Source organism: Vicugna pacos, unplaced genomic scaffold (assembly GCF_048564905.1).
Source record: "Vicugna pacos unplaced genomic scaffold, VicPac4 scaffold_17, whole genome shotgun sequence".
Lineage (NCBI taxonomy): Eukaryota > Metazoa > Chordata > Mammalia > Artiodactyla > Camelidae > Vicugna > Vicugna pacos.
The window spans coordinates 4,706,647-4,733,373 of NW_027328738.1; the positions used below are offsets into that span (position 1 = coordinate 4,706,647).

The 26,727-nt window shown below is 44.9% G+C and overlaps 4 long non-coding RNA genes across 9 annotated transcripts; all 4 read right to left on the bottom strand.

Moving 5' to 3' along the window:
• Nucleotides 1-2,068: 2,068 nt before the first annotated feature.
• Nucleotides 2,069-7,349, bottom strand: LOC140692783 (uncharacterized). Of its 2 annotated transcripts, none has more exons than XR_012068356.1 (4): nucleotides 7,168-7,349; nucleotides 2,725-2,795; nucleotides 2,446-2,516; nucleotides 2,069-2,295 (listed from the first exon to the last, which is right to left on the bottom strand). It is a non-coding gene; the product is annotated as an uncharacterized lncRNA (long non-coding RNA). The 2 variants fall into 2 exon arrangements; XR_012068355.1 differs by having other exon boundaries at nucleotides 2,126-2,343; nucleotides 2,426-2,516.
• Nucleotides 7,350-7,363: 14 nt separating this feature from the next.
• Nucleotides 7,364-12,634, bottom strand: LOC140692784 (uncharacterized). 2 transcript variants are annotated; one of them, XR_012068357.1, is made up of 4 exons: nucleotides 12,465-12,634; nucleotides 8,022-8,092; nucleotides 7,743-7,813; nucleotides 7,364-7,592 (listed from the first exon to the last, which is right to left on the bottom strand). It is a non-coding gene; the product is annotated as an uncharacterized lncRNA (long non-coding RNA). The 2 variants fall into 2 exon arrangements; XR_012068358.1 differs by having other exon boundaries at nucleotides 7,429-7,640; nucleotides 7,723-7,813.
• A 26-nt stretch (nucleotides 12,635-12,660) lies between these two features.
• Nucleotides 12,661-17,922, bottom strand: LOC140692787 (uncharacterized). Of its 2 annotated transcripts, none has more exons than XR_012068364.1 (4): nucleotides 17,762-17,922; nucleotides 13,319-13,389; nucleotides 13,040-13,110; nucleotides 12,661-12,889 (listed from the first exon to the last, which is right to left on the bottom strand). It is a non-coding gene; the product is annotated as an uncharacterized lncRNA (long non-coding RNA). The 2 variants fall into 2 exon arrangements; XR_012068363.1 differs by having other exon boundaries at nucleotides 12,720-12,937; nucleotides 13,020-13,110.
• A 71-nt stretch (nucleotides 17,923-17,993) lies between these two features.
• LOC140692785 (uncharacterized) lies at nucleotides 17,994-23,228 on the bottom strand. 3 transcript variants are annotated; one of them, XR_012068361.1, is made up of 4 exons: nucleotides 23,056-23,228; nucleotides 18,616-18,686; nucleotides 18,317-18,407; nucleotides 18,017-18,234 (listed from the first exon to the last, which is right to left on the bottom strand). It is a non-coding gene; the product is annotated as an uncharacterized lncRNA (long non-coding RNA). The 3 variants fall into 3 exon arrangements; XR_012068360.1 differs by lacking the exon at nucleotides 23,056-23,228 and having other exon boundaries at nucleotides 17,994-18,186; nucleotides 18,616-18,846; XR_012068359.1 differs by lacking the exon at nucleotides 23,056-23,228 and having other exon boundaries at nucleotides 18,616-18,846.
• Nucleotides 23,229-26,727: the final 3,499 nt, after the last annotated feature.

Here is a 26,727-nt window from a genome sequence, read left to right on the forward strand (position 1 = left end):
AAAAGAAACAGGAAGTACCATTTTCAGTTCCAAAGATATTGAAGGCACAAAAGATAAGCTTTCAAACAACTAGTCTGCAAAACGCTATCCAGAACAAGTGTTGAAAATGAAGGTCAGGAAAACACTGAAGAACACCAGTGTCTCAGAATCACAAAAGGCAGAATACCAGAAAAGGGGAAGAGAAAGTCTCAACACGAGCCAAAAATATCAGGAAACTCAATGGTTGTGATAATATCAGGGCTAAAATTCAGTCCTTAGCAGACTAGATAATGCAGAGGGACGCGTGAATGACTGTGAAGACAGGGGAAGAGAAAAACCTCGGTCAGAAGCAGACATAGGAAAGCAAGTGCAAACAAATGAAAACATTGCAGTTGAACCCTGGGTTAAGACAGGGCATGAAAGAATAGAAATCATGAGTCCCAGATGGAAAAGCAAGAGATAAAGAAACAAAAAGTGTCTGAAAATTTATCTGTAGAAAAATCAGACTGAAACTTGCTGAAAGCCAAGAAAGAATCATCTATGCGAATTCAGGAACTACACAGCATCCGAAGGAGGTGGAATCCCAATAGACCTACCAGCAGCTGTATGATTCAAATCAACAAAGTTCACGAATATCCGAGTGATTTAAAATGCACCTGGAGGAAACAACATAGTCACAAGGAAACCTCCAGAGGGGTTTCAGCTGATATCTCGGCAGCAATATTGCAGGACAGGGAGGAGTGCCAGGACACAGACCATATCCTGAATGGCCAAATGCTGCCACCTAGGGTAGCCTATGCCACATGAACACCATTTCAAATAACGGCAGAGCTAGAGAATTCTACAGACCGGCAAATCTTAAAAGAATTCAGCAGTTCAAAAGTTTTTCTAAAAGAAAGGTTGAGAAAACTCCCCTGAATAGAAAAGCAGCAAGATGGAATGGAAAGAAGAAACCATTATTGGAAATGCAAGAAGAGCATGTGTGGCAGAGAAGAAAGAAGAAGAACTTAAGGAGGACATCAAAACCCTAAAGATGGGAGAGGGAAGCAGGAAATCATAGGTGATTGGAAGCACTCTCTTAAGTGAATCAGCTTATTTGACTCTGTTTGAAGCGAAAGGAGAGATGCATGGCCTGACGTGTTTGCAAAACAAGCGAGAAGAAGACCAACAAAGAATCAAACCAACAAACAAGCACCAAAATGGTATGGTTGGCTGACATATACAAAGGGAACCATGATTATTCAAAAGAAAATACTCAAGGTGAGGTCAAGGGTCATTCAGAACGCATCGACCCAGTATCGTGGCTTGCATGTACTCAGCACACTTGTATTCGGAAATCAGAAGCGTGCATTCATATTCGTACATTTTGATTCATAAGAGCATATCGTGACCTAACACTAATGCCGATTTGGAATCAAATGGATTCCTAGTCCGTGATGTAGACTTGTATGTCTTCCAACAGGATGAAGGAATGCCATATTCTAGGCTACGTAGAGAAGAAATGTAAGAAGCCTATAACAAAGGCAAGTAGCTCTGCCAAAGTGTACTAAGTGCAAAAGAGACCGACAGCAAAGTGCACATTGGGGTTGGTTTCATTTCTTGGAATTTCAGCCCCCATGAATCCAATGGATCCATGTCCTGAGAGTGTGGGTGTTTCAGCAGAAATCAGGCGACGCATATGTATTCCGGGTGTACGGATATTATAGGAACATAAGTCTCCTTTAGTGGGTCCCTGTGTACTGTGAACTGTTAGAAAGTTTAAAGACGTGTGAAACCATCAACTGAAAAGGGACACACTTCCCTCCATTGGTACGGTGCATAGAGCTCTGAACAAAAGGAAAGAGGGAAGAAGAAAGGCCCATGGGACGCTAGTGGGTAGAATCACATTTCCCTTAGGAACCTCTCGTCGGATGCAGCCCCTCCCCCAACACTGACAAGATGCAGCAGCCATTGGGGATGGCAGTTAGCGGTTGGATTCCAGGTGGAATGTTGGTGTTTACCGCGAGGCTTGTTGTGGCTGTTGGATCCTAGGTAACCGGGCAGAGTTCTGTGGGTGGATCAGTGTGATGGAGGGGCTGCCGCCCTCTGTGGAGCTTGGCTTAGGTCTTTGGTCCGGGAAGCTGTGTAAGTTCGAGATACTGCTGCTGCCCAAAGACCTGAGGTCACAGGTCAGTTTCCAGAACCTGAAAGGGCAGACAGTGGAAGATCTGCCTGTCATCAGCTTACTGGTCAGGCTCCGAGGTACTTTCAGACTTGCCCAGTCCTGGTGAAGTCGACTTTAGGGGAGACACGAAGAGAAGCTGGCCGGTAAGCTGGCTGCACGGATTGAGGAGAGATGCGAACACATGGATGAGAGATGTTCTGCTACAATGGAGAATACTGGCGTGGAGACAGCTGTAGAGGATACCAGGCTCAAAAGACATTCATGAGACATATTGAAACTCACTGATACAGGCAGAAACATACGGAGTGCCAACGTGGACTTGAGGAAGTTCCTCAATTCTCTTCTCCAATAACGGGTCCAAGGTCCCTGACGTCTGAAGGAGAAGAAATGGCAGAGATGATCAAAACGCTCCTGTTCTTGGAAGAGGTCGTGAGAATCCACACGTCCCAAGGGGCATTCCCAAGCCATTCAGACCAAAATTCAACAAGCCCAGGTAAGCCTTTTCCCAGGTTTGGGCCTAGCTAGTGAGCACTTGCCCTTGCCTCCCCTCCACTCAGGCATCCATTTTGAAGGATCAGTACCTGAGCTGCAATGAAGCCATTACGAGAAGAGCAAGCCCCTCCTAGAATCAGAGTTCCTCCAGCTTCACTCTCTGTGAACAACAGTGAACACCTTAAAGGTCAAATAGTCTCGGCTGAAATAGATAAAATTGAATACTTAGCTCACACCTAGAAACGATGTCCTTCCGCTAGATTCAGCAAATGTTGTGTTTATGTCTTCCCTGGGGTGAAGGGAGTGTGGTAAGTGAGGGGAATCTTTGACTGAACATGAATCTGTATTAGGCTTCAGTTTTTCAAGACAGTGAAGGTAAATAGTACAAGTCAGAAAGTGAACTGAACTGTAAAAGTCGCCAATGACATTAAAGACACAGCTTATGTGGATCGTCTATCACTTGAGTCAAGCCCCCGGGGGCACTATATCATGGGGGTGCAGACTTGGTTGCGTTAAATGGCTTTAAACTACAGGATCGGATGATTAAGCGTTCTCAACACTGATAGAAAAACACCTGGTTCTCAATAGACTAGCATAACTGCAGCAGGATTCTCCTAGCTAGAATGCCTCTAGGTGCTTTTGGATTCAAACCTAAATGTATATATTTGGTTTGTTTCCTCTTGTATTTTCCTAGAGAGGGATGTTACCCCTTGAAATGCCAACATTGGCCAGTAGGTGTCATTGGGATACAGGGCACCACATGCACAAGTGTATCCAAGGTTGGGGGTTATTCCATGTTTCCAAAAGTTATTTCATGGTTCCTGTTGGTTTCGGAGGCTTCAACCTTAAAGAGCTGACATGACCCCTTGAACAGTTTGGACTGCTAGTTTGCATTCTATCTGTCTAGCTTTTCCGTAGAGCTGACAAAATGTTACCAAAATTGACAAGTCTGGCTTCTAGGTCGATTTAGTGTGTTTCAAAAAATAACTCCATTTTCGTATAACTCCCAAAACATGTAAATGAGTTCTGTTAAACTTCTTAAAGACTGCAAATGGGATATCAACACAATGTCAAAATAGTTGTCTTCGGACAATCCCTCCCACCACGGCTGTATAGAAACAAAGAGCTAAGCAAATATCACATTTCTGTGAAATGTATCTGGATAGTGTTGATTCATCGATGCCCAGTTGGCAGAGAAGAAGTGCAACCTGCACTCACTCGCTCCCATGTACAGAGCAATGGAAACATCCACTCACTCAGCCCTTAGCATAGGACACTGGCCGAAGAGAGGTCTGTTACTCCCAAAGACAGGATGAGGCCTCAGGACACCTGGAAGCAGGAGAATGCAAAGCAGGGAATGGAAACCAGTGCAGGTTCGGACCCCTGGTGATGGAGCAACAAGGGTGAAACTCTGTTTAACTTGGACGCACACTCTCAAGCGGACAGGAGACATGGGTTTGAAGGTGATGTGCTGAGATTTACAAGAGTGCACAGCAGATGCTTGGCTGAGAGAACTCAAAGAAACCAGCGCAAAATATCCCCACAGTTAATTCTGAGACCAAGATCCCAGCTGCCAAATTTGAGGTAGCAGAGGCAATGGTCAGTGAGGCATAGAGCTACGGATGATGGCACACGCTGAGTCTCAGGGATCTGGAGTGCGTTGTGGGATGTGGTGGGTCGAATCAAGAGAGCAAACCGAACTGTGTACCAATAATAAATCAACCACACTGGTCGCGCGGTTGCCATTACCGATATGTCCCATGGCCACACCCAGTACATCTGCAGGACCAGGGACCAATTGGGAATTTTGCCAATAGAGCACGCGTGGGGCTGAATCAGAGATATCGTGCATCTGGTCTGAGGGATCCAGGGGGCCTTGAATTTGAAATCAGAATGAAAAGCCTTAGGATATGCTACATTCATAACCTGGGCTGGGATTATGGTTTGGTTTGAGTCACAGGATGCGCAACAACTCTGTGGTTGCCTTCGTGCACCCGTGCCACAAGGATGAGAGGACAAGGGAGAGTGGTCCAAGTCCACAGCGCGAGAAGAGGAAGCATTCATTTCAGCACTATCTCCCAAAAGCGGATGCTACATTTTGGATGGCACCGGCACGGTACGGCACCTAGGACAACAAGGAAGGTCTGCGGGATCATTCCAGCAGGCCCTGATATGTGACATCCATAGATATGCTTCCACAGGTGTTTCTGTAGACAGAGAAGCTCTGGAAAGAACTCATTTCATTGGGACATTCCCGTGGCAATAAAAAGCAGAAGAGCACTCTCAGTTTGCTGTTTTGGAAACACTCCAAAATGACATAGAGAAGAATGCAGAGCTGAGAACTTTTAGAAGCTTCATTTCCACAAGAGGAAGTGTCCTGTGCACTTTCAGAAGTGTGAGATAAGTATAATCAAAATGAAGTTATGCTAATCGAAGTAGAATGGGTTGTTCATCACAACTAATGCAACACCAGCAATTGGAGATATACCAAACAACACACACAGGTACAGGTTATGGCATCAATGCCTAGGAGAAATTGTCCTCACAGAAATCCCATGGAATTGCGTAGAGACAAGAGTCTAAATTTTTCAATTAACAAAGCCCTAGAAGTCTACATTAGATACCTGATATTACCTGACCAGTAGAGATGAAGAAGAACAGTAAAAGAAACAGGAAGTACCATTTTCAGTTCCAAAGATATTGAAGGCGCAAAAGATAAGCTTTCAAACAACTAGTCTGCAAAACGCTATCCAGAACAAGTGTTGAAAATGAAGGTCAGGAAAACACTGAAGAACACCAGTGTCTCAGAATCACAAAAGGCAGAATACCAGAAAAGGGGAAGAGAAAGTCTCAACACGAGCCAAAAATATCAGGAAACTCAATGGTTGTGATAATATCAGGGCTAAAATTCAGTCCTTAGCAGACTAGATAATGCAGAGGGACGCGTGAATGACTGTGAAGACAGGGGAAGAGAAAAACCTCGGTCAGAAGCAGACATAGGAAAGCAAGTGCAAACAAATGAAAACATTGCAGTTGAACCCTGGGTTAAGACAGGGCATGAAAGAATAGAAATCATGAGTCCCAGATGGAAAAGCAAGAGATAAAGAAACAAAAAGTGTCTGAAAATTTATCTGTAGAAAAATCAGACTGAAACTTGCTGAAAGCCAAGAAAGAATCATCTATGCGAATTCAGGAATTACACAGCATCCGAAGGAGGTGGAATCCCAATAGACCTACCAGCAGCTGTATGATTCAAATCAACAAAGTTCACGAATATCCGAGTGATTTAAAATGCACCTGGAGGAAACAACATAGTCACAAGGAAACCTCCAGAGGGGTTTCAGCTGATATCTCGGCAGCAATATTGCAGGACAGGGAGGAGTGCCAGGACACAGACCATATCCTGAATGGCCAAATGCTGCCACCTAGGGTAGCCTATGCCACATGAACACCATTTCAAATAACGGCAGAGCTAGAGAATTCTACAGACCGGCAAATCTTAAAAGAATTCAGCAGTTCAAAAGTTTTTCTAAAAGAAAGGTTGAGAAAACTCCCCTGAATAGAAAAGCAGCAAGATGGAATGGAAAGAAGAAACCATTATTGGAAATGCAAGAAGAGCATGTGTGGCAGAGAAGAAAGAAGAAGAACTTAAGGAGGACATCAAAACCCTAAAGATGGGAGAGGGAAGCAGGAAATCATAGGTGATTGGAAGCACTCTCTTAAGTGAATCAGCTTATTTGACTCTGTTTGAAGCGAAAGGAGAGATGCATGGCCTGACGTGTTTGCAAAACAAGCGAGAAGAAGACCAACAAAGAATCAAACCAACAAACAAGCACCAAAATGGTATGGTTGGCTGACATATACAAAGGGAACCATGATTATTCAAAAGAAAATACTCAAGGTGAGGTCAAGGGTCATTCAGAACGCATCGACCCAGTATCGTGGCTTGCATGTACTCAGCACACTTGTATTCGGAAATCAGAAGCGTGCATTCATATTCGTACATTTTGATTCATAAGAGCATATCGTGACCTAACACTAATGCCGATTTGGAATCAAATGGATTCCTAGTCCGTGATGTAGACTTGTATGTCTTCCAACAGGATGAAGGAATGCCATATTCTAGGCTACGTAGAGAAGAAATGTAAGAAGCCTATAACAAAGGCAAGTAGCTCTGCCAAAGTGTACTAAGTGCAAAAGAGACCGACAGCAAAGTGCACATTGGGGTTGGTTTCATTTCTTGGAATTTCAGCCCCCATGAATCCAATGGATCCATGTCCTGAGAGTGTGGGTGTTTCAGCAGAAATCACGCGACGCATATGTATTCCGGGTGTACGGATATTATAGGAACATAAGTCTCCTTTAGTGGGTCCCTGTGTACTGTGAACTGTTAGAAAGTTTAAAGACGTGTGAAACCATCAACTGAAAAGGGACACACTTCCCTCCATTGGTACGGTGCATAGAGCTCTGAACAAAAGGAAAGAGGGAAGAAGAAAGGCCCATGGGACGCTAGTGGGTAGAATCACATTTACCTTAGGAACCTCTCGTCGGATGCAGCCCCTCCCCCAACACTGACAAGATGCAGCAGCCATTGGGGATGGCAGTTAGCGGTTGGATTCCAGGTGGAATGTTGGTGTTTACCGCGAGGCTTGTTGTGGCTGTTGGATCCTAGGTAACCGGGCAGAGTTCTGTGGGTGGATCAGTGTGATGGAGGGGCTGCCGCCCTCTGTGGAGCTTGGCTTAGGTCTTTGGTCCGGGAAGCTGTGTAAGTTCGAGATACTGCTGCTGCCCAAAGACCTGAGGTCACAGGTCAGTTTCCAGAACCTGAAAGGGCAGACAGTGGAAGATCTGCCTGTCATCAGCTTACTGGTCAGGCTCCGAGGTACTTTCAGACTTGCCCAGTCCTGGTGAAGTCGACTTTAGGGGAGACACGAAGAGAAGCTGGCCGGTAAGCTGGCTGCACGGATTGAGGAGAGATGCGAACACATGGATGAGAGATGTTCTGCTACAATGGAGAATACTGGCGTGGAGACAGCTGTAGAGGATACCAGGCTCAAAAGACATTCATGAGACATATTGAAACTCACTGATACAGGCAGAAACATACGGAGTGCCAACGTGGACTTGAGGAAGTTCCTCAATTCTCTTCTCCAATAACGGGTCCAAGGTCCCTGACGTCTGAAGGAGAAGAAATGGCAGAGATGATCAAAACGCTCCTGTTCTTGGAAGAGGTCGTGAGAATCCACACGTCCCAAGGGGCATTCCCAAGCCATTCAGACCAAAATTCAACAAGCCCAGGTAAGCCTTTTCCCAGGTTTGGGCCTAGCTAGTGAGCACTTGCCCTTGCCTCCCCTCCACTCAGGCATCCATTTTGAAGGATCAGTACCTGAGCTGCAATGAAGCCATTACGAGAAGAGCAAGCCCCTCCTAGAATCAGAGTTCCTCCAGCTTCACTCTCTGTGAACAACAGTGAACACCTTAAAGGTCAAATAGTCTCGGCTGAAATAGATAAAATTGAATACTTAGCTCACACCTAGAAACGATGTCCTTCCGCTAGATTCAGCAAATGTTGTGTTTATGTCTTCCCTGGGGTGAAGGGAGTGTGGTAAGTGAGGGGAATCTTTGACTGAACATGAATCTGTATTAGGCTTCAGTTTTTCAAGACAGTGAAGGTAAATAGTACAAGTCAGAAAGTGAACTGAACTGTAAAAGTCGCCAATGACATTAAAGACACAGCTTATGTGGATCGTCTATCACTTGAGTCAAGCCCCCGGGGGCACTATATCATGGGGGTGCAGACTTGGTTGCGTTAAATGGCTTTAAACTACAGGATCGGATGATTAAGCGTTCTCAACACTGATAGAAAAACACCTGGTTCTCAATAGACTAGCATAACTGCAGCAGGATTCTCCTAGCTAGAATGCCTCTAGGTGCTTTTGGATTCAAACCTAAATGTATATATTTGGTTTGTTTCCTCTTGTATTTTCCTAGAGAGGGATGTTACCCCTTGAAATGCCAACATTGGCCAGTAGGTGTCATTGGGATACAGGGCACCACATGCACAAGTGTATCCAAGGTTGGGGGTTATTCCATGTTTCCAAAAGTTATTTCATGGTTCCTGTTGGTTTCGGAGGCTTCAACCTTAAAGAGCTGACATGACCCCTTGAACAGTTTGGACTGCTAGTTTGCATTCTATCTGTCTAGCTTTTCCGTAGAGCTGACACAATGTTACCAAAATTGACAAGTCTGGCTTCTAGGTCGATTTAGTGTGTTTCAAAAAATAACTCCATTTTCGTATAACTCCCAAAACATGTAAATGAGTTCTGTTAAACTTCTTAAAGACTGCAAATGGGATATCAACACAATGTCAAAATAGTTGTCTTCGGACAATCCCTCCCACCACGGCTGTATAGAAACAAAGAGCTAAGCAAATATCACATTTCTGTGAAATGTATCTGGATAGTGTTGATTCATCGATGCCCAGTTGGCAGAGAAGAAGTGCAACCTGCACTCACTCGCTCCCATGTACAGAGCAATGGAAACATCCACTCACTCAGCCCTTAGCATAGGACACTGGCCGAAGAGAGGTCTGTTACTCCCAAAGACAGGATGAGGCCTCAGGACACCTGGAAGCAGGAGAATGCAAAGCAGGGAATGGAAACCAGTGCAGGTTCGGACCCCTGGTGATGGAGCAACAAGGGTGAAACTCTGTTTAACTTGGACGCACACTCTCAAGCGGACAGGAGACATGGGTTTGAAGGTGATGTGCTGAGATTTACAAGAGTGCACAGCAGATGCTTGGCTGAGAGAACTCAAAGAAACCAGCGCAAAATATCCCCACAGTTAATTCTGAGACCAAGATCCCAGCTGCCAAATTTGAGGTAGCAGAGGCAATGGTCAGTGAGGCATAGAGCTACGGATGATGGCACACGCTGAGTCTCAGGGATCTGGAGTGCGTTGTGGGATGTGGTGGGTCGAATCAAGAGAGCAAACCGAACTGTGTACCAATAATAAATCAACCACACTGGTCGCGCGGTTGCCATTACCGATATGTCCCATGGCCACACCCAGTACATCTGCAGGACCAGGGACCAATTGGGAATTTTGCCAATAGAGCACGCGTGGGGCTGAATCAGAGATATCGTGCATCTGGTCTGAGGGATCCAGGGGGCCTTGAATTTGAAATCAGAATGAAAAGCCTTAGGATATGCTACATTCATAACCTGGGCTGGGATTATGGTTTGGTTTGAGTCACAGGATGCGCAACAACTCTGTGGTTGCCTTCGTGCACCCGTGCCACAAGGATGAGAGGACAAGGGAGAGTGGTCCAAGTCCACAGCGCGAGAAGAGGAAGCATTCATTTCAGCACTATCTCCCAAAAGCGGATGCTACATTTTGGATGGCACCGGCACGGTACGGCACCTAGGACAACAAGGAAGGTCTGCGGGATCATTCCAGCAGGCCCTGATATGTGACATCCATAGATATGCTTCCACAGGTGTTTCTGTAGACAGAGAAGCTCTGGAAAGAACTGATTTCATTGGGACATTCCCGTGGCAATAAAAAGCAGAAGAGCACTCTCAGTTTGCTGTTTTGGAAACACTCCAAAATGACATAGAGAAGAATGCAGAGCTGAGAACTTTTAGAAGCTTCATTTCCACAAGAGGAAGTGTCCTGTGCACTTTCAGAAGTGTGAGATAAGTATAATCAAAATGAAGTTATGCTAATCGAAGTAGAATGGGTTGTTCATCACAACTAATGCAACACCAGCAATTGGAGATATACCAAACAACACACACAGGTACAGGTTATGGCATCAATGCCTAGGAGAAATTGTCCTCACAGAAATCCCATGGAATTGCGTAGAGACAAGAGTCTAAATTTTTCAATTAACAAAGCCCTAGAAGTCTACATTAGATACCTGATATTACCTGACCAGTAGAGATGAAGAAGAACAGTAAAAGAAACAGGAAGTACCATTTTCAGTTCCAAAGATATTGAAGGCGCAAAAGATAAGCTTTCAAACAACTAGTCTGCAAAACGCTATCCAGAACAAGTGTTGAAAATGAAGGTCAGGAAAACACTGAAGAACACCAGTGTCTCAGAATCACAAAAGGCAGAATACCAGAAAAGGGGAAGAGAAAGTCTCAACACGAGCCAAAAATATCAGGAAACTCAATGGTTGTGATAATATCAGGGCTAAAATTCAGTCCTTAGCAGACTAGATAATGCAGAGGGACGCGTGAATGACTGTGAAGACAGGGGAAGAGAAAAACCTCGGTCAGAAGCAGACATAGGAAAGCAAGTGCAAACAAATGAAAACATTGCAGTTGAACCCTGGGTTAAGACAGGGCATGAAAGAATAGAAATCATGAGTCCCAGATGGAAAAGCAAGAGATAAAGAAACAAAAAGTGTCTGAAAATTTATCTGTAGAAAAATCAGACTGAAACTTGCTGAAAGCCAAGAAAGAATCATCTATGCGAATTCAGGAATTACACAGCATCCGAAGGAGGTGGAATCCCAATAGACCTACCAGCAGCTGTATGATTCAAATCAACAAAGTTCACGAATATCCGAGTGATTTAAAATGCACCTGGAGGAAACAACATAGTCACAAGGAAACCTCCAGAGGGGTTTCAGCTGATATCTCGGCAGCAATATTGCAGGACAGGGAGGAGTGCCAGGACACAGACCATATCCTGAATGGCCAAATGCTGCCACCTAGGGTAGCCTATGCCACATGAACACCATTTCAAATAACGGCAGAGCTAGAGAATTCTACAGACCGGCAAATCTTAAAAGAATTCAGCAGTTCAAAAGTTTTTCTAAAAGAAAGGTTGAGAAAACTCCCCTGAATAGAAAAGCAGCAAGATGGAATGGAAAGAAGAAACCATTATTGGAAATGCAAGAAGAGCATGTGTGGCAGAGAAGAAAGAAGAAGAACTTAAGGAGGACATCAAAACCCTAAAGATGGGAGAGGGAAGCAGGAAATCATAGGTGATTGGAAGCACTCTCTTAAGTGAATCAGCTTATTTGACTCTGTTTGAAGCGAAAGGAGAGATGCATGGCCTGACGTGTTTGCAAAACAAGCGAGAAGAAGACCAACAAAGAATCAAACCAACAAACAAGCACCAAAATGGTATGGTTGGCTGACATATACAAAGGGAACCATGATTATTCAAAAGAAAATACTCAAGGTGAGGTCAAGGGTCATTCAGAACGCATCGACCCAGTATCGTGGCTTGCATGTACTCAGCACACTTGTATTCGGAAATCAGAAGCGTGCATTCATATTCGTACATTTTGATTCATAAGAGCATATCGTGACCTAACACTAATGCCGATTTGGAATCAAATGGATTCCTAGTCCGTGATGTAGACTTGTATGTCTTCCAACAGGATGAAGGAATGCCATATTCTAGGCTACGTAGAGAAGAAATGTAAGAAGCCTATAACAAAGGCAAGTAGCTCTGCCAAAGTGTACTAAGTGCAAAAGAGACCGACAGCAAAGTGCACATTGGGGTTGGTTTCATTTCTTGGAATTTCAGCCCCCATGAATCCAATGGATCCATGTCCTGAGAGTGTGGGTGTTTCAGCAGAAATCAGGCGACGCATATGTATTCCGGGTGTACGGATATTATAGGAACATAAGTCTCCTTTAGTGGGTCCCTGTGTACTGTGAACTGTTAGAAAGTTTAAAGACGTGTGAAACCATCAACTGAAAAGGGACACACTTCCCTCCATTGGTACGGTGCATAGAGCTCTGAACAAAAGGAAAGAGGGAAGAAGAAAGGCCCATGGGACGCTAGTGGGTAGAATCACATTTACCTTAGGAACCTCTCGTCGGATGCAGCCCCTCCCCCAACACTGACAAGATGCAGCAGCCATTGGGGATGGCAGTTAGCGGTTGGATTCCAGGTGGAATGTTGGTGTTTACCGCGAGGCTTGTTGTGGCTGTTGGATCCTAGGTAACCGGGCAGAGTTCTGTGGGTGGATCAGTGTGATGGAGGGGCTGCCGCCCTCTGTGGAGCTTGGCTTAGGTCTTTGGTCCGGGAAGCTGTGTAAGTTCGAGATACTGCTGCTGCCCAAAGACCTGAGGTCACAGGTCAGTTTCCAGAACCTGAAAGGGCAGACAGTGGAAGATCTGCCTGTCATCAGCTTACTGGTCAGGCTCCGAGGTACTTTCAGACTTGCCCAGTCCTGGTGAAGTCGACTTTAGGGGAGACACGAAGAGAAGCTGGCCGGTAAGCTGGCTGCACGGATTGAGGAGAGATGCGAACACATGGATGAGAGATGTTCTGCTACAATGGAGAATACTGGCGTGGAGACAGCTGTAGAGGATACCAGGCTCAAAAGACATTCATGAGACATATTGAAACTCACTGATACAGGCAGAAACATACGGAGTGCCAACGTGGACTTGAGGAAGTTCCTCAATTCTCTTCTCCAATAACGGGTCCAAGGTCCCTGACGTCTGAAGGAGAAGAAATGGCAGAGATGATCAAAACGCTCCTGTTCTTGGAAGAGGTCGTGAGAATCCACACGTCCCAAGGGGCATTCCCAAGCCATTCAGACCAAAATTCAACAAGCCCAGGTAAGCCTTTTCCCAGGTTTGGGCCTAGCTAGTGAGCACTTGCCCTTGCCTCCCCTCCACTCAGGCATCCATTTTGAAGGATCAGTACCTGAGCTGCAATGAAGCCATTACGAGAAGAGCAAGCCCCTCCTAGAATCAGAGTTCCTCCAGCTTCACTCTCTGTGAACAACAGTGAACACCTTAAAGGTCAAATAGTCTCGGCTGAAATAGATAAAATTGAATACTTAGCTCACACCTAGAAACGATGTCCTTCCGCTAGATTCAGCAAATGTTGTGTTTATGTCTTCCCTGGGGTGAAGGGAGTGTGGTAAGTGAGGGGAATCTTTGACTGAACATGAATCTGTATTAGGCTTCAGTTTTTCAAGACAGTGAAGGTAAATAGTACAAGTCAGAAAGTGAACTGAACTGTAAAAGTCGCCAATGACATTAAAGACACAGCTTATGTGGATCGTCTATCACTTGAGTCAAGCCCCCGGGGGCACTATATCATGGGGGTGCAGACTTGGTTGCGTTAAATGGCTTTAAACTACAGGATCGGATGATTAAGCGTTCTCAACACTGATAGAAAAACACCTGGTTCTCAATAGACTAGCATAACTGCAGCAGGATTCTCCTAGCTAGAATGCCTCTAGGTGCTTTTGGATTCAAACCTAAATGTATATATTTGGTTTGTTTCCTCTTGTATTTTCCTAGAGAGGGATGTTACCCCTTGAAATGCCAACATTGGCCAGTAGGTGTCATTGGGATACAGGGCACCACATGCACAAGTGTATCCAAGGTTGGGGGTTATTCCATGTTTCCAAAAGTTATTTCATGGTTCCTGTTGGTTTCGGAGGCTTCAACCTTAAAGAGCTGACATGACCCCTTGAACAGTTTGGACTGCTAGTTTGCATTCTATCTGTCTAGCTTTTCCGTAGAGCTGACACAATGTTACCAAAATTGACAAGTCTGGCTTCTAGGTCGATTTAGTGTGTTTCAAAAAATAACTCCATTTTCGTATAACTCCCAAAACATGTAAATGAGTTCTGTTAAACTTCTTAAAGACTGCAAATTGGATATCAACACAATGTCAAAATAGTTGTCTTCGGACAATCCCTCCCACCACGGCTGTATAGAAACAAAGAGCTAAGCAAATATCACATTTCTGTGAAATGTATCTGGATAGTGTTGATTCATCAATGCCCAGTTGGCAGAGAAGAAGTGCAACCTGCACTCACTCGCTCCCATGTACAGAGCAATGGAAACATCCACTCACCCAGCCCTTAGCATAGGACACTGGCCGAAGAGAGGTCTGTTACTCCCAAAGACAGGATGAGGCCTCAGGACACCTGGAAGCAGGAGAATGCAAAGCAGGGAATGGAAACCAGTGCAGGTTCGGACCCCTGGTGATGGAGCAACAAGGGTGAAACTCTGTTTAACTTGGACGCACACTCTCAAGCGGACAGGAGACATGGGTTTGAAGGTGATGTGCTGAGATTTACAAGAGTGCACAGCAGATGCTTGGCTGAGAGAACTCAAAGAAACCAGCGCAAAATATCCCCACAGTTAATTCTGAGACCAAGATCCCAGCTGCCAAATTTGAGGTAGCAGAGGCAATGGTCAGTGAGGCATAGAGCTACGGATGATGGCACACGCTGAGTCTCAGGGATCTGGAGTGCGTTGTGGGATGTGGTGGGTCGAATCAAGAGAGCAAACCGAACTGTGTACCAATAATAAATCAACCACACTGGTCGCGCGGTTGCCATTACCGATATGTCCCATGGCCACACCCAGTACATCTGCAGGACCAGGGACCAATTGGGAATTTTGCCAATAGAGCACGTGTGGGGCTGAATCAGAGATATCGTGCATCTGGTCTGAGGGATCCAGGGGGCCTTGAATTTGAAATCAGAATGAAAAGCCTTAGGATATGCTACATTCATAACCTGGGCTGGGATTATGGTTTGGTTTGAGTCACAGGATGTGCAACAACTCTGTGGTTGCATTCGTGCACCCGTGCGACAAGGATGAGAGGACAAGTGAGAGTGGTCCAAGTCCACAGCGCGAGAAGAGGAAGCATTCATTTCAGCACTATCTCCCAAAAGCGGATGCTACATTTTGGATGGCACCGGCACGGTACGGCACCTAGGACAACAAGGAAGGTCTGCGGGATCATTCCAGCAGGCCCTGATATGTGACATCCATAGATATGCTTCCACTGGTGTTTCTGTAGAAGGAGAAGCTCTGGAAAGAACTCATTTCATTGGGACATTCCCGTGGCAATAAAAAGCAGAAGAGCACTCTCAGTTTGCTGTTTTGGAAACACTCCAAAATGACATAGAGAAGAATGCAGAGCTGAGAACTTTTAGAAGCTTCATTTCCACAAGAGGAAGTGTCCTGTGCACTTTCAGAAGTGTGAGATAAGTATAATCAAAATGAAGTTATGCTAATCGAAGTAGAATGGGTTGTTCATCACAACTAATGCAACACCAGCAATTGGAGATATACCAAACAACACACACAGGTACAGGTTATGGCATCAATGCCTAGGAGAAATTGTCCTCACAGAAATCCCATGGAATTGTGTAGAGACAAGAGTCTAAATTTTTCAATTAACAAAGCCCTAGAAGTCTACATTAGATACCTGATATTACCTGACCAGTAGAGATGAAGAAGAACAGTAAAAGAAACAGGAAGTACCATTTTCAGTTCCAAAGATATTGAAGGCACAAAAGATAAGCTTTCAAACAACTAGTCTGCAAAACGCTATCCAGAACAAGTGTTGAAAATGAAGGTCAGGAAAACACTGAAGAACACCAGTGTCTCAGAATCACAAAAGGCAGAATACCAGAAAAGGGGAAGAGAAAGTCTCAACACGAGCCAAAAATATCAGGAAACTCAATGGTTGTGATAATATCAGGGCTAAAATTCAGTCCTTAGCAGACTAGATAATGCAGAGGGACGCGTGAATGACTGTGAAGACAGGGGAAGAGAAAAACCTCGGTCAGAAGCAGACATAGGAAAGCAAGTGCAAACAAATGAAAACATTGCAGTTGAACCCTGGGTTAAGACAGGGCATGAAAGAATAGAAATCATGAGTCCCAGATGGAAAAGCAAGAGATAAAGAAACAAAAAGTGTCTGAAAATTTATCTGTAGAAAAATCAGACTGAAACTTGCTGAAAGCCAAGAAAGAATCATCTATGCGAATTCAGGAATTACACAGCATCCGAAGGAGGTGGAATCCCAATAGACCTACCAGCAGCTGTATGATTCAAATCAACAAAGTTCACGAATATCCGAGTGATTTAAAATGCACCTGGAGGAAACAACATAGTCACAAGGAAACCTCCAGAGGGGTTTCAGCTGATATCTCGGCAGCAATATTGCAGGACAGGGAGGAGTGCCAGGACACAGACCATATCCTGAATGGCCAAATGCTGCCACCTAGGGTAGCCTATGCCACATGAACACCATTTCAAATAACGGCAGAGCTAGAGAATTCTACAGACCGGCAAATCTTAAAAGAATTCAGCAGTTCAAAAGTTTTTCTAAAAGAAAGGTTGAGAAAACTCCCCTGAATAGAAAAGCAGCAAGATGGAATGGAAAGAAGAAACCATTATTGGAAATGCAAGAAGAGCATGTGTGGCAGAGAAGAAAGAAGAAGAACTTAAGGAGGACATCAAAACCCTAAAGATGGGAGAGGGAAGCAGGAAATCATAGGTGATTGGAAGCACTCTCTTAAGTGAATCAGCTTATTTGACTCTGTTTGAAGCGAAAGGAGAGATGCATGGCCTGACGTGTTTGCAAAACAAGCGAGAAGAAGACCAACAAAGAATCAAACCAACAAACAAGCACCAAAATGGTATGGTTGGCTGACATATACAAAGGGAACCATGATTATTCAAAAGAAAATACTCAAGGTGAGGTCAAGGGTCATTCAGAACGCATCGACCCAGTATCGTGGCTTGCATGTACTCAGCACACTTGTATTCGGAAATCAGAAGCGTGCATTCATATTCGTACATTTTGATTCATAAGAGCATATCGTGACCTAACACTAATGCCGATTTGGAATCAAATGGATTCCTAGTCCGTGATGTAGACTTGTATGTCTTCCAACAGGATGAAGGAATGCCATATTCTAGGCTACGTAGAGAAGAAATGTAAGAAGCCTATAACAAAGGCAAGTAGCTCTGCCAAAGTGTACTAAGTGCAAAAGAGACCGACAGCAAAGTGCACATTGGGGTTGGTTTCATTTCTTGGAATTTCAGCCCCCATGAATCCAATGGATCCATGTCCTGAGAGTGTGGGTGTTTCAGCAGAAATCAGGCGACGCATATGTATTCCGGGTGTACGGATATTATAGGAACATAAGTCTCCTTTAGTGGGTCCCTGTGTACTGTGAACTGTTAGAAAGTTTAAAGACGTGTGAAACCATCAACTGAAAAGGGACACACTTCCCTCCATTGGTACGGTGCATAGAGCTCTGAACAAAAGGAAAGAGGGAAGAAGAAAGGCCCATGGGACGCTAGTGGGTAGAATCACATTTACCTTAGGAACCTCTCGTCGGATGCAGCCCCTCCCCCAACACTGACAAGATGCAGCAGCCATTGGGGATGGCAGTTAGCGGTTGGATTCCAGGTGGAATGTTGGTGTTTACCGCGAGGCTTGTTGTGGCTGTTGGATCCTAGGTAACCGGGCAGAGTTCTGTGGGTGGATCAGTGTGATGGAGGGGCTGCCGCCCTCTGTGGAGCTTGGCTTAGGTCTTTGGTCCGGGAAGCTGTGTAAGTTCGAGATACTGCTGCTGCCCAAAGACCTGAGGTCACAGGTCAGTTTCCAGAACCTGAAAGGGCAGACAGTGGAAGATCTGCCTGTCATCAGCTTACTGGTCAGGCTCCGAGGTACTTTCAGACTTGCCCAGTCCTGGTGAAGTCGACTTTAGGGGAGACACGAAGAGAAGCTGGCCGGTAAGCTGGCTGCACGGATTGAGGAGAGATGCGAACACATGGATGAGAGATGTTCTGCTACAATGGAGAATACTGGCGTGGAGACAGCTGTAGAGGATACCAGGCTCAAAAGACATTCATGAGACATATTGAAACTCACTGATACAGGCAGAAACATACGGAGTGCCAACGTGGACTTGAGGAAGTTCCTCAATTCTCTTCTCCAATAACGGGTCCAAGGTCCCTGACGTCTGAAGGAGAAGAAATGGCAGAGATGATCAAAACGCTCCTGTTCTTGGAAGAGGTCGTGAGAATCCACACGTCCCAAGGGGCATTCCCAAGCCATTCAGACCAAAATTCAACAAGCCCAGGTAAGCCTTTTCCCAGGTTTGGGCCTAGCTAGTGAGCACTTGCCCTTGCCTCCCCTCCACTCAGGCATCCATTTTGAAGGATCAGTACCTGAGCTGCAATGAAGCCATTACGAGAAGAGCAAGCCCCTCCTAGAATCAGAGTTCCTCCAGCTTCACTCTCTGTGAACAACAGTGAACACCTTAAAGGTCAAATAGTCTCGGCTGAAATAGATAAAATTGAATACTTAGCTCACACCTAGAAACGATGTCCTTCCGCTAGATTCAGCAAATGTTGTGTTTATGTCTTCCCTGGGGTGAAGGGAGTGTGGTAAGTGAGGGGAATCTTTGACTGAACATGAATCTGTATTAGGCTTCAGTTTTTCAAGACAGTGAAGGTAAATAGTACAAGTCAGAAAGTGAACTGAACTGTAAAAGTCGCCAATGACATTAAAGACACAGCTTATGTGGATCGTCTTTCACTTGAGTCAAGCCCCCGGGGGCACTATATCATGGGGGTGCAGACTTGGTTGCGTTAAATGGCTTTAAACTACAGGATCGGATGATTAAGCGTTCTCAACACTGATAGAAAAACACCTGGTTCTCAATAGACTAGCATAACTGCAGCAGGATTCTCCTAGCTAGAATGCCTCTAGGTGCTTTTGGATTCAAACCTAAATGTATATATTTGGTTTGTTTCCTCTTGTATTTTCCTAGAGAGGGATGTTACCCCTTGAAATGCCAACATTGGCCAGTAGGTGTCATTGGGATACAGGGCACCACATGCACAAGTGTATCCAAGGTTGGGGGTTATTCCATGTTTCCAAAAGTTATTTCATGGTTCCTGTTGGTTTCGGAGGCTTCAACCTTAAAGAGCTGACATGACCCCTTGAACAGTTTGGACTGCTAGTTTGCATTCTATCTGTCTAGCTTTTCCGTAGAGCTGACAAAATGTTACCAAAATTGACAAGTCTGGCTTCTAGGTTGATTTAGTGTGTTTCAAAAAATAACTCCATTTTCGTATAACTCCCAAAACATGTAAATGAGTTCTGTTAAACTTCTTAAAGACTGCAAATTGGATATCAACACAATGTCAAAATAGTTGTCTTCGGACAATCCCTCCCACCACGGCTGTATAGAAACAAAGAGCTAAGCAAATATCACATTTCTGTGAAATGTATCTGGATAGTGTTGATTCATCGATGCCCAGTTGGCAGAGAAGAAGTGCAACCTACACTCACTCGCTCCCATGTACAGAGCAATGGAAACATCCACTCACCCAGCCCTTAGCATAGGACACTGGCCGAAGAGAGGTCTGTTACTCCCAAAGACAGGATGAGGCCTCAGGACACCTGGAAGCAGGAGAATGCAAAGCAGGGAATGGAAACCAGTGCAGGTTCGGACCCCTGGTGATGGAGCAACAAGGGTGAAACTCTGTTTAACTTGGACGCACACTCTCAAGCGGACAGGAGACATGGGTTTGAAGGTGATGTGCTGAGATTTACAAGAGTGCACAGCAGATGCTTGGCTGAGAGAACTCAAAGAAACCAGCGCAAAATATCCCCACAGTTAATTCTGAGACCAAGATCCAAGCTGCCAAATTTGAGGTAGCAGAGGCAATGGTCAGTGAGGCATAGAGCTACGGATGATGGCACACGCTGAGTCTCAGGGATCTGGAGTGCGTTGTGGGATGTGGTGGGTCGAATCAAGAGAGCAAACCGAACTGTGTACCAATAATAAATCAACCACACTGGTCGCGCGGTTGCGATTACCGATATGTCCCATGGCCACACCCAGTACATCTGCAGGACCAGGGACCAATTGGGAATTTTGCCAATAGAGCACGTGTGGGGCTGAATCAGAGATATCGTGCATCTGGTCTGAGGGATCCAGGGGGCCTTGAATTTGAAATCAGAATGAAAAGCCTTAGGATATGCTACATTCATAACCTGGGCTGGGATTATGGTTTGGTTTGAGTCACAGGATGCGCAACAACTCTGTGGTTGCCTTCGTGCACCCGTGCGACAAGGATGAGAGGACAAGGGAGAGTGGTCCAAGTCCACAGCGCGAGAAGAGGAAGCATTCCCTTCAGCACTATCTCCCAAAAGCGGATGCTACATTTTGGATGGCACCGGCACGGTACGGCACCTAGGACAACAAGGAAGGTCTGCGGGATCATTCCAGCAGGCCCTGATATGTGACATCCATAGATATGCTTCCACTGGTGTTTCTGTAGACAGAGAAGCTCTGGAAAGAACTCATTTCATTGGGACATTCCCGTGGCAATAAAAAGCAGAAGAGCACTCTCAGTTTGCTGTTTTGGAAACACTCCAAAATGACATAGAGAAGAATGCAGAGCTGAGAACTTTTAGAAGCTTCATTTCCACAAGAGGAAGTGTCCTGTGCACTTTCAGAAGTGTGAGATAAGTATAATCAAAATGAAGTTATGCTAATCGAAGTAGTATGGGTTGTTCATCACAACTAATGCAACACCAGCAATTGGAGATATACCAAACAACACACACAGGTACAGGTTATGGCATCAATGCCTAGGAGAAATTGTCCTCACAGAAATCCCATGGAATTGCGTAGAGACAAGAGTCTAAATTTTTCAATTAACAAAGCCCTAGAAGTCTACATTAGATACCTGATATTACCTGACCAGTAGAGATGAAGAACAGTAAAAGAAACAGGAAGTACCATTTTCAGTTCCAAAGATATTGAAGGCGCAAAAGATAAGCTTTCAAACAACTAGTCTGCAAAATGCTATCCAGAACAAGTGTTGAAAATGAAGGTCAGGAAAACACTGAAGAACACCAGTGTCTCAGAATCACAAAAGGCAGAATACCAGAAAAGGGGAAGAGAAAGTCTCAACACGAGCCAAAAATATCAGGAAACTCAATGGTTGTGATAATATCAGGGCTAAAATTCAGTCCTTAGCAGACTAGATAATGCAGAGGGACACGTGAATGACTGTGAAGACAGGGGAAGAGAAAAACCTCGGTCAGAAGCAGACATAGGAAAGCAAGTGCAAACAAATGAAAACATTGCAGTTGAACCCTGGGTTAAGACAGGGCATGAAAGAATAGAAATCATGAGTCCCAGATGGAAAAGCAAGAGATAAAGAAACAAAAAGTGTCTGAAAATTTATCTGTAGAAAAATCAGACTGAAACTTGCTGAAAGCCAAGAAAGAATCATCTATGCGAATTCAGGAACTACACAGCATCCGAAGGAGGTGGAATCCCAATAGACCTACCAGCAGCTGTATGATTCAAATCAACAAAGTTCACGAATATCCGAGTGATTTAAAATGCACCTGGAGGAAACAACATAGTCACAAGGAAACCTCCAGAGGGGTTTCAGCTGATATCTCGGCAGCAATATTGCAGGACAGGGAGGAGTGCCAGGACACAGACCATATCCTGAATGGCCAAATGCTGCCACCTAGGGTAGCCTATGCCACATGAACACCATTTCAAATAACGGCAGAGCTAGAGAATTCTACAGACCGGCAAATCTTAAAAGAATTCAGCAGTTCAAAAGTTTTTCTAAAAGAAAGGTTGAGAAAACTCCCCTGAATAGAAAAGCAGCAAGATGGAATGGAAAGAAGAAACCATTATTGGAAATGCAAGAAGAGCATGTGTGGCAGAGAAGAAAGAAGAAGAACTTAAGGAGGACATCAAAACCCTAAAGATGGGAGAGGGAAGCAGGAAATCATAGGTGATTGGAAGCACTCTCTTAAGTGAATCAGCTTATTTGACTCTGTTTGAAGCGAAAGGAGAGATGCATGGCCTGACGTGTTTGCAAAACAAGCGAGAAGAAGACCAACAAAGAATCAAACCAACAAACAAGCACCAAAATGGTATGGTTGGCTGACATATACAAAGGGAACCATGATTATTCAAAAGAAAATACTCAAGGTGAGGTCAAGGGTCATTCAGAACGCATCGACCCAGTATCGTGGCTTGCATGTACTCAGCACACTTGTATTCGGAAATCAGAAGCGTGCATTCATATTCGTACATTTTGATTCATAAGAGCATATCGTGACCTAACACTAATGCCGATTTGGAATCAAATGGATTCCTAGTCCGTGATGTAGACTTGTATGTCTTCCAACAGGATGAAGGAATGCCATATTCTAGGCTACGTAGAGAAGAAATGTAAGAAGCCTATAACAAAGGCAAGTAGCTCTGCCAAAGTGTACTAAGTGCAAAAGAGACCGACAGCAAAGTGCACATTGGGGTTGGTTTCATTTCTTGGAATTTCAGCCCCCATGAATCCAATGGATCCATGTCCTGAGAGTGTGGGTGTTTCAGCAGAAATCAGGCGACGCATATGTATTCCGGGTGTACGGATATTATAGGAACATAAGTCTCCTTTAGTGGGTCCCTGTGTACTGTGAACTGTTAGAAAGTTTAAAGACGTGTGAAACCATCAACTGAAAAGGGACACACTTCCCTCCATTGGTACGGTGCATAGAGCTCTGAACAAAAGGAAAGAGGGAAGAAGAAAGGCCCATGGGACGCTAGTGGGTAGAATCACATTTACCTTAGGAACCTCTCGTCGGATGCAGCCCCTCCCCCAACACTGACAAGATGCAGCAGCCATTGGGGATGGCAGTTAGCGGTTGGATTCCAGGTGGAATGTTGGTGTTTACCGCGAGGCTTGTTGTGGCTGTTGGATCCTAGGTAACCGGGCAGAGTTCTGTGGGTGGATCAGTGTGATGGAGGGGCTGCCGCCCTCTGTGGAGCTTGGCTTAGGTCTTTGGTCCGGGAAGCTGTGTAAGTTCGAGATACTGCTGCTGCCCAAAGACCTGAGGTCACAGGTCAGTTTCCAGAACCTGAAAGGGCAGACAGTGGAAGATCTGCCTGTCATCAGCTTACTGGTCAGGCTCCGAGGTACTTTCAGACTTGCCCAGTCCTGGTGAAGTCGACTTTAGGGGAGACACGAAGAGAAGCTGGCCGGTAAGCTGGCTGCACGGATTGAGGAGAGATGCGAACACATGGATGAGAGATGTTCTGCTACAATGGAGAATACTGGCGTGGAGACAGCTGTAGAGGATACCAGGCTCAAAAGACATTCATGAGACATATTGAAACTCACTGATACAGGCAGAAACATACGGAGTGCCAACGTGGACTTGAGGAAGTTCCTCAATTCTCTTCTCCAATAACGGGTCCAAGGTCCCTGACGTCTGAAGGAGAAGAAATGGCAGAGATGATCAAAATGCTCCTGTTCTTGGTCGTGAGAATCCACACGTCAAAATGGGCCTTCCCAAGCCACTCTGACCAGAATTCACCAAGCCCAGGTAAGCCTTTTCCCAGGTTTGGGCCTTGCTAGCAAGCACTTGCCCTTCCCTCCCCTCCACTCAGGCATCCATTTTGAAGGATCAGTACCTGAGCTGCAATGAAGCCGTTATGAGAGGAGCACGCCCCTCCTTGAATCAGATTTCCTCCCGCTTCACACTCTGTGAAAAACAGTGATCTCCTTAAAGTCAAATAGTCTCGGCTGAACTAGATAGGAATTGAATACTTAGCTCACACCTAGAAACGATGTCCTTCCGCTAGATTCAGCAAATGTTGTGTTTATGTCTTCCCTGGGGTGAAGGGAGTGTGGTAAGAGAGGGGAATCTTTGACTGAACTTGAATCTGTATTAGGCCTCACTTTTTCCAGACAGTATAGGTAAATAGTACAAGTCAGAAAGTGAACTGTACTGTAAAAGTCGCCAATTATATTAAAGACACAGCTTATGTGGATCGTCTTTCACTTGAGTCAAGCCCCCGGGGGCAATATATCATGCGGGTGCAGACTTGGTTGCGTTAAATGGCTTTACCCAACATGATCGGATGATTAAGCGTTCTCATCACTGATAGAAGAACACCTGGTTCTCAATAGACTAGCATAACTGCAGCAGGGTTCTCCTAGCTATAATGCCTCTAGGTCCTTTTGGATTCAAACCTAAATGTATATATTTGGTTTCTTTCCTCTTGTATTTTCCTAGAGAGGGATGTTACCCCTTGAAATGCCAACATTGGCCAGTAGGTGTCATTGGGAGTAAAGGGCACCACATGTACAAGTTTATTCAAGGTTGGGGTTATTTCATATTTCCAATAGTTATTTCATTGTTCCTGTTGGGTTCAGAGGCTTCAACCGTAAAGAGCTGACATGACCCCTTGAACAGTTTGGACTGCTAGTTTGCATTCTATCTGTCTAGCTTTTCCGTAGAGCTGACACAATGTTACCAAAATTGACAAGTCTGGCTTCTAGGTCGATTTAGTGTGTTTCAAAAAATAACTCCATTTTCGTATAACTCCCAAAACATGTAAATGAGTTCTGTTAAACTTCTTAAAGACTGCAAATGGGATATCAACACAATGTCAAAAATAGTTGTCTTCGGACAATCCCTCACACCACGGCTGTATAGAAACAAAGAGCTAAGCAAATATCACATTTCTGTGAAATGTATCTGGATAGTGTTGATTCATCGATGCCCAGTTGGCAGAGAATAAGTGCAACCTGCACTCACTCGCTCCCATGAACAGAACAATGGAAACAACCACTCACACAGCCCTTGGCAAAGGACACTTGCCGAAGAGAGGTCTGTTACTTCCAAAGATAGGATGAGGCCTCAGAACCCCTAAAGCAGGAGAAGGCAAAGCAGGGAATGGAAACCAGTGCAGGGTCTGACCCCTGGAGATGGAGCAACAAGGGTGAAACTCTGTTTAACTTGGACGCACACTCTCAAGCGGACAGGAGACATGGGATAGAAGGTGATGTGCTGAGATTTACAAGAGTGCACAGCAGATGCTTGGCTGAGAGAACTCAAAGAAACCAGCGCAAAATATCACCACAGTTGATTCTGAGAATAAGATCCCAGCTGCAAAATTTGAGGTAGCAGAGGCAACGGTCAGTGAGGGATAGGGATACGGATGATGGCACATGCTGAGTCTCAGGGATCTGGAGTGCATTGTGGGATGTGGTGGGTCGAATCAAGAGAGCAAACCGAACTGTGTACCAATGATAAAGCAACCACACTTGTCGCGCGGTTGAGATTACTGATATGTCCCATGGCCACACCCAGTGCATCTGCAGGACCTGGGACCAATTGGGCATTTTGCCAATAGAGCACGTGTGGGGCTGAATCAGAGCTATCGTGCATCTGTTCTGAAGTATCCAGGGGGCCTTGTATTTGAAGTCAAAATGAAAAGCCTTAGGATATGCTACATTCATAACCTGGGCTGGGATTATGGTTTGGTTTGAGGCACAGGATGCGCAACAGCTCTGTGCTGGCCTTCGTGCACCCGTGCCACAAGGATGAGAGGACAACTAAAAGTGGTCCAAGTCCACAGCATGAGAAGAGGAAGCATTTCCTTCAGCACTATCTCCCAAAAGCGGATGCTACATTTTGGATGCCACCGGCACGGTACGGCACCGAGGACACCAAGGTCCGTCTGCGGGATCATTCCAGCAGGCCCTGATGTGTGACATCCATGGTTGTGCTTCCACTGGTGTTTCAGTAGACAGAGAAGCTCTGAGACGAACTGCTTTCTTTGGAACATTCCCGTGGCACTACAAAGCACAAGCGCACTCTCAGTTTGCTCTTTTGGAAACACTCCAAAATGACATAGAGCAGAATGCAGAGCTGAGATCCTTTAGAAGCCTCATTTCCACAAGAGGAAGTGTCCTGCGCACTTCCAGAATTGTGAGATAAGTGTAATCAAATTGAAGTTATGCTAATTGAAATAGTATGGGTTTTTCATCACAACAAATGCAACACCAGCAATAGGAGATATACCAGACAACACACACAGGAACACGATATGGCATCAATGTCTAGGAGAAATTGTCCTCACAGAAATCCCATGGAATTGTGTAGAGCCAAGAGTCTAAAATTTTCACTTAACAAAGCCCTGGATTTTACATTAGATACCTGATATTACCTGAGCAGAATATTTGAAGAAGTACAGTAAAAGATACAGGAAGTTCCATTTTCACTTCCAAAGATATTGAAGGCCCAAGAGTTAAGCTTTCAAACAACTAGACTGCAAAATGCTTTCCAGACCAAGTGTTGAAAATGGAGGTTAGGAAATCCCTGAAGTACAACATTGTATCAGAATCACAAAAGGCAGAATACCAGAAAAGGGGAAGAGAAAGTCTAAAGACAAGCCAAAAAATGTCAGAAAACTCAATGGATGTGATAATATCTGGGCAAAATTCAGT